The sequence below is a fragment of the Crinia signifera genome, chromosome 5 (genome assembly GCF_055691185.1).
Source record: "Crinia signifera chromosome 5, ASM5569118v1, whole genome shotgun sequence".
In the NCBI taxonomy this organism is placed as follows: Eukaryota; Metazoa; Chordata; class Amphibia; order Anura; family Myobatrachidae; genus Crinia; species Crinia signifera.
In genome coordinates this window covers 36,132,282-36,140,749 of record NC_139221.1, presented here as the reverse complement: position 1 = coordinate 36,140,749, position 8,468 = coordinate 36,132,282, and positions in this window count along the sequence as shown.

The following is an 8,468-nucleotide window of genomic DNA, read 5'->3' as shown; positions in this document are numbered from 1 at the left end:
AATACATCTGAAGCATATATTATGGACATTTTCATACAGTAGGTTTCCCACAAAGTAGTTGCCGTGGTTCCCCAACAAACCTTAATCTGGCCCTGGTCCTCAGGATGTAGACGCTTGTCAGATTCAGGGTCAGATGCACTAAGCTTCAAAAGTGATAAAATGTAGAGTGCTAAACAGCCAGCCAATCAGCTCCTACCTGCCATGTCACAAACTGTGTTTGAAAAATGTCAGGCAGGCGCTGATTGGCTGGCTGTTTATCACTCTCCATTTTATCACTTTTAAATCTTAGTGCATCTGGCCCTCAATCCGATGATTAACTTGTTAGTAAATAAAAGTAAATCAATTAAAGTTGTGGCAATAATTTACATACACTGGATTGGAATAAAGTCTGGTTCTTTACTTCTTTATGACAGCATACCAGGTTAACAAACTGGCAATTCTCAAAGTTACAGCATGGCAGGTTTTCCAGCAGGCAACATGTATGCTTCACAATGCGAGTACACTCCAGAGATCCCCCCGTAATCCCCCATTCCTCCAGCCTATTTTACAGCCACTAAAATGCATTGGGAATCCTGGCTCACTGTTTTGAACAAACATATAACAGGAAACCACAGGTGCTGTTAATTAGCCAAACCATGATTCACATCAGATTAAGAAAACTTGGATTGGATCTGATCAGTCCTGCTGCTGCTGTTCTAAACCCTGGACTGGATATTCCAAATTCACTTCATGTGGAATTATGCTGCCCCTGCCACAGTGTTAATTAATTTTCTTACTTTGACCTCCATTACGATTTCATTTTAAATAGTGCCAACCTATTCTGTAGCGCTGTGCAATCATAAGGTCCCTTACAATGCCATATTTCCTATGCCTGGCACTCCTTGGTGCCAGTATAGGTAATTACAACACATTCCATATACTTGGTTCTAATTAAACTTTGGTTCCAATTTTTACAGCGTAAAATGTACTCGTTTTATCGATTTTTGTATTCCCCGTCATGTTTTTTTTTACTGAACTGCATTGTAAAACAAATGATATGCTGCCATTTGGGCTTTTGGCAATGACCCCGCTGTCAAGTTAGTATTTCTGTACAAATACACAGTGTACCTCCCCGGAGGTCTGAGATGCGTGATAGCCTTTAGAATTACAGTCAAGTCACTTATTTCTGTCAGCTTATTAATGGCCTCAAGACATTTTTTCTTTCTGTAGACTCGTTACACAAATGCCAAACCTGTTTTTTGTTGTAAACAAACCACATAGCAGGTGCACGAAGTAACATTTGCATTTACAGATTACAGATCAGCAGGTAAAGTACATACAAATCTCAGTAATGGAAGCAGGAAAACAAACACGTACCAAAATAGACATTATGGGGAATCGGAGAAAGGTGACAAATCCTTGAGGATTTGACTATTTTTGGCAAAACACATGAGGATATTAAGGGGGCCAATTTACGAAAGCTTCTATAAATGAAGAGAGGTGATGTTGCCCATAGAAACCAATAAGATTCTGTCTATCATTTCCCTAATGCTTCCTACAAAATGATGAACACAATCTCATTGGTTGCTAAGGGAAACGTCACCGCTTTTTATTTTTAGAAGCTTTAGTACATTTTTTATTTAATATTCCTATGCGAAATGTTGTTCACCCTCCAAGTGCACTATTTGCAGTACAATCAGTCGGTACTTCTTTACTTTCACGGCGCCAGCATGGCGCCGCGCGTACTTCCGGGTAACGCTCGCCACTAATTAAGTTAAATAAACGGGGTTAACGCCATGCCAACATGGATAGTTCATACCCCCACTATCCATGTTGGCATGGAGTTGATTTTAATTAGCGTGGCGAGCGTAGCGAGCCACCGAGCCCGCAGCGTGGGCGAGCGAAGCGAGCCCCGCAAGGGGACTCTGACGCGCGGCGCCATGGTGGCGCCGTGAAAGTAAAGAAGTACCTCAGTCCCCGCTGCATTGTACATACAAAAAAAGAGGTATATTTACTAAAAGTTGATTTTGGCTTGATTTAACCCTTTTGAGTGCCAAGTGAATTTGTCGAAATAGGTGTGAAAATTGGTAAACAAACCTTATTCATCATAGTGACCTGTAATGTGTATATAGGAAATATAATCATTTTTCATTTGAGTTTATATAACAAATGCGAGCGACGCTGGCATTTTTTAGCAGATATTGTGCGCATCTCATACAGAGATGTTGGCACTCAAAGGGTTAAAATCGACCAGGATAGAACCAACATCCCCACAAAAAATCGACTACAGTGTTTCCATGGTACATGTGAATTATCCGGGCTGCCGATTTTGTCCTTAAGTTTAGTTAACTTAAGGACACCCGACCGACGCGATGCCCGCGATTTACCCCCAAATCGCGGGCATCGCGTCGGTCGCGGCCGTTATAAGGGGCCGTGACGCGACCGACGCGATTCCCGTGATTTCCCACAGACAGTAATGTTAAAATTACTGGACCCGATTTCCCATGTTAAATGCATGAAAGTAATGTTAAATGATGTGCAAAATAAAATGACAATGTGAAATGGGCCAATATGGCCATTTCACATTGGATATGTTTTAAAAAAAAATGTTTCATGGCCCCCCACCACCGTTAACGCCACCCCGCTATTGACGCCAACCCGAAGAGTGGCGAGCGCAGCGAGCCCGCGAGGGGCGGCGGAACGCGTCCTCCTACCTTTTCATACCCCTACTATCCACGTCGGCGTGGAGTTGAGAATAGAAAGTGTGGCGAGCGCAGCGAGCCACCGAGCCCGAAGCGTGGCGGCGCAGCGAGCCCCGCGAGAGGACGCAGATACCTTCACAGGTATCCGTGTCCCCTCGCGGGCTTCACAGGTGTCCGCGTCCGCTCGCCACGCTTCGGGCTCGGTGGCTCCCTGCGCTCGCCACACTTTATATTCTCAACTCCACGCCGACGTGGATAGTAGGGGTATGAAAAGGTCGGAGGACGTGTACCGCCGCCGCTCGCCACGCTTCGGGTTGGCATCAATAGCGGGGTGGCGTTAACGGGGCCATGAAACATTTTTTTAAAAAACATATCCAATGTGAAATGGCCATATTGGCCCATTTCACATTGTCATTTTATTTTGCACATCATTTAACATTACTGTAATAATTTTAACATTGCTGTCTATGGGAAATCGGGTCCATCGCGTCTTTTAACATTACTGTCTATGGGAAATCGCGGGCATCGCGTCGGTCGTGGCCCCTTATAACGGCCGCGACCGACGCGATGCCCGCGATTTTTCGGGCGCGATGAAAAATCGTCAGCCCGGATAACTCACAAGTACCGTTTCCATTCCAAATAGATCAATTATAAAAAGCCCCCCCATACACGACCGCAAGTTAATGCATAGGTACATTGCATTTGATACCCCACCAACTAACCGACAGGCAGTCGCCGGGCAGAAAATAAAAGACAAAAAATAATGCAGCGCTTGTTGGAAATGGATACGATTTTTGTTTTATTTTACTTTTAAACTATTTAACTTATACATTTATATATACTAGCCGGTATAAAAACAGGATTCACTTCATGGTACCATATTCTGTTACATGCTAAAAAAACAGCCATAAAGGATCTCTATTGTAATTATTAGGCTAGATATTCCATAACTATAGTGAACTATTCAATAATGCAAGAAGTCCTTTAGCAGCAGTTGTTAGTAATTAGTTTAGAAATTAGCATTTATCAATAATCCTCTGCATAATCTCCTTCATCCAGTTCACTCACAACAAGGCAATCTTCAGATCTGGAGGGTTCCATGATGCATTGAGAAGCATGGCCCTCATTCCAAGATAGTAGAAGTAGACTGTGCTGCAGTCTAATTCTACATTCAATTCAGATTCCCAGTGGGGTCGCGCATCGGGAGCAGGTGCTGCACAGTGCTGCCTATCCACCTGGAATGGCCGGGAGGGTCCCAGAAATCAGGTCTCCCTCTCGGCCCCCCCAGGAAAGAGGGGCAACCCTCCCGGGAAAGCCGCCCAGCTCCCGCGCCCGCCTCGGCGGGAGGGTCCGTGGGTCAAATGACACAAATTGTGCCATTTTAGCCCTGCCCACTGCAGTGCAATGCCTTAAAAACAGCAGTGCACATTGGGGGCGTGGCTAAGACGCTGAGATCACTCTGAGCATGCCCCCAAACAAGTAACCACTCATGTGGCTCCACCCCTGCCCCATCCCTTTTCACTCCTGGTGGAGTGGAAACCCGACTCTCCTATATTATACAGCCTTGTGCTTTTTCAACAAAAAGAGGTATAGATGCTTACATTAATGCTTACATAAAGAAAGCAGGTGCTATACATGGGTGCCGGACGGTTCCCCGACAGTCGGGATTCCGACAGTCAGTACTCCGACGTCGGAATCCCAACTGCTCCCTCGTGGGGGTCCACGACCCCCATAGAGGGAGAATAAAATAGGTGGCGAGCACAGCTCGCCACCGTGCCCGCAGCGTGGCGAGCGCAGCGAGCCCGCAAGGGGCTTCATTGCGCTCCCCATGCTGTGCAGTTGGGATTCCGACGTCTGACTAATGACTGTCGGAATCCCGACTGTCGGAGTATTATACCACAGCCGCTATACATATAAAGGTAGCTTTCACTTTCTTGACCATATAGTCTTTTCTTCTGACACCATTAACATCATGCAAATGTGTATTAAGAAGACACAAAGATGCGCACACTCTGGTTTACTTAGAATGGCTCTTTTCAGACACATTAAGGTATCTTTGCATCCTCATTGAATAAATGACGTATATATGCAACAAGAAAGAAAACTTCCCATAGTTCATAGAATCCAGTACAAATACACTTTAATCAGATACATTAAAACACACAAAAGGGATAACCTCACCCCAGATGTGTGTTTAGATGAATAGCAGCAGGATGATAATAAAACCCAGGTGTTCCTGTGTGCTGCAAAATGCTTTATGCCTCCTGGTACCAAGGTGTTTTCCTACAGATGACTCCTCCAACATGTTTCAACACATGCAGGGTGTCTTTTTCTTTGACGATTCTATTGAAAATGGTGATTTTTGGTTCTATTGTGATTCTATTTTCAAAACAACTGTAGGGGATTCTCAGTAACCACTGATAATTTGCAAACTGAAGATGGCGTTATTGTCACAGGGCTCACTGTGGGGGTTTTTTACATTCTATTTTTAGTGAATTCGGCCAGATCGTATTTCTTATTATAAGTATGGAAAATGTGATCTGGTTACTAAAAAAATGCAAATGAAAGGTATTGGAGCGGTTTTACATGAAAATGCTCCAAAAACCCTATAATACATTGAGGTGATATTAAAATATTGTGAAAAGAGTGTGAAAACCTCACTTTTTACATGATTTTTGTAAAAATAATGTTAAAAAATGGTCCCCTAAGCCTTATAAAGTGATAACGTGGAGAGAAATAAACTACCAATCCATCAGCTTCCACTGTAACTATAATTGCTCAAATACAGGGCCAAATATAGTAGTGTGTGAGAATCAGAAAGTGAGCGATTTTGCAAGAGTTTTCCCATTTTTTAAAGCGGCAATCATTTACAATAATAATAATAATTTAAAAAAAAAAAAAGTTGATTTTGCTATGTAATTGATTGCCACTTTTAAAAAAATGGGAAAACTCTCCAAAAAAATCTCTTCTGATTCTCTGACCTATAACATTTGGCCCACAGCCTGTTACGTGGCATTTAGGAGCTGATTGGCTGTTAGTTTATTTCCATACATTTTATCTCTCCTGGAGGCTTGTTACATCTCCTACTGTATAAAGAATAAGAATTACCTGCACATTTTAAGCCAGGACTTTTTCTTCACTTCTTCTTTCACTTTTGACTGATTCTGTTACACTTACATGAGACATCCAACGTTTTTTAATCTCCTTTTGTGTCTCCCATCTCTCCAATAGCAGTTCCGTCGGGTCCTGGGCTGTGTTCCAAGATGTACCAATTTTTATTTTCTCCTCCGTATTGTTCAACAACATTTATTTTAAAAGTTCTGCACTACATTAAAATACCAAAATAAATAACAGCAAGAACATTAAAATGCCTAATTAGTTTTAATAATGTTAGAAGTTTGCCGGTATTGTTTCACCATTCCCAGCTTTAACACTATTTGCACACAGCCATTTATTAACATGTTGCATAAACAATGGTTCAACAGCGGTCAATGAATCAAGGCTAATTAAAGTGACAAGTGCCCAGCCAGAGCATGGAGACAAATGATATTGATCCTACTGGGAACAATAGCATAGGCAGAATACAACAGAGACTTCATGCAGATGTATCTGGTCCACAGTATCTGGAGATGACCTACTCATAGTTTATGTACTGTGTAGCTCTGCTAGTCAGAAGTCGGAACATGGCTTAATTATACCCCTTTCACACTGCAGCTCTTAACCGGTATATTGCCTTTTTTTAGCCTTTTAAACCGGTTAGAGCTGCAGTGTGAAAGCGCCAGTCTGCATTTACCGGTTACTAATAACCGGTACTTGCAAACGGGTAAAAAGCAGAATCCTACATGGTTCAGAGATGTTTTTTATGCAGTATGAACGGCTCTGAACCGGTATATAGGACTCAGGCAGCAGTTAGCACTGAGCTGGTTATCAGCGCAGGGAATATTTAATAATCGGGAGCCACTCATTATCATTACATATGCACATATGTAATGAACTGCTCATTCATATGCGCATATGTAATGAGCGGCTTCTAGTGCACGCCTGCTGCCTACCGCGCTGCCCGGATCCTCAGCCAGGTACCAGGGGAGGGAGGGTGTGTTACTAGGTGCTGGCTGTGTGGGGGGGCCCTGCTGCTTTACCGACACCTGTGGCTACCCCCCCCCCCCCCCCGAGTCACCCCCTGAACCCGCTCTGCCTACTGTATTAACCAGTAATATACCGTTTACAACATGCAGTGTGAATGGGGTTAAACTTGCTCTGACCCGGTTAAAGAAACGTTTAAAATAACCGGGTCAGAGCAGGTTTGGCAGTGTGAAAGCGGTATTACTACTCTCTGCTGGTTCCCACTATCAGGAGATCGCTATGTTACAGAACAGACAGGAAAAGGTAATTACAGATATACATGCGGCACATATGAGCTTACAGGAATACATTAACCTTTTCTCTGGCAAACGTTACTTACTGCATTTTACGTTTTCTTTCATTAGACAAATTCAATATTTGATACAATATTCCCCATATCAATTGTGGCAGATAGCAACAGGATTTCAATGTAAAATCTACACCATAGAATTTAGCGGTGCTGTGGGGGAGACGGAGCGGGTACTGTTTACCTGTGAGTCTGGACTTGCTGGAGGTACTGTAGGGCCGGGTAAGCTGCAGAGGAGGACACTGGGTCTATTTACTAAGCCTTGGATTGATATATAGGGGCGATTCAGAAGTCGACCCCGTCCCTGATGTGCAGCGGGGCTGCCTGTGATGTTTACCTGTTCGATAGGCTGCAAGTATACGCAGCCTAGAAAACATGTCTGAATCAGGCCCATAGTACCAGCCAATCAGCTCCTAACTGCCATGTTAGACTAGGTTTGAAAAATAACAGTTAAGACTGGTTAATCTTTCTGTATCTCCATCCAAGGCTTAGTTAATCGATACCATTGTCCCCATTTGCAGTGTGCGGACCCAGGCCAGTTACTCAAGTGTGCTGCTGTGGTGAGCCCAGGCCTGGGCTTAGTGGAGGGTGGTCACTTGGGTACATTGCTGATTGGAACGTTGTCCCTGTTTGCAGTGTGGGAAGCCTGCTCGCAGTTTGCAGGGCTGGGCATTTTTTTACTCATTTATAGGGGGCATGGCCACACCTCACAGATTTGGCCACACCCCCCAGAAGTGCTAATAGAATTTATTATGTCTTAAGGTGCCCATTCACTTGTCTGATTTGGGCATGCCCCCATAGCGGTAAAATGAGGGCGTGGCCTCACGGGAGAGCCGCGAGTTTAGGCCGCGCTCCTTTAATTGGGTGACGCCCCAAAATGCTCGACTCGCCTACGGCGCGCATCACTGTGTCCCTCCTTGGTCTCCCTACAAGTTGGGAGGTATGGTACCACATGCGATACCTTGCTCTAATGGATGGGGGCCTGTACAGTGTAACTCAGCTCTAATATCAATGTACCTTATACGGAGTATTCTTGGGAGCACACACTGAATGTGAAGGGTGCAGTCGGTGAGGTGATATCTAATATGGGCTCTCCATGCTGTTACACATTATACTATACAGGATACAGATACAGATTTGTTTTTTATTAACCTATCCAGCTATAGTCTTATGTTGGTAATCCTCAATAAGATTATTCAGCCCAATAAAAAGTGGTTGTCCAGTTATCAAATCTCGTACTAGATTATTTACGGTACTTGTGTAGTTTCACGGCGGCACTTCCCATCGGATCGTATGCAAATCGTGTTCAATATTTGCATACACTTTGCATACAATTCAATCTGCGATGCAATTTAGCA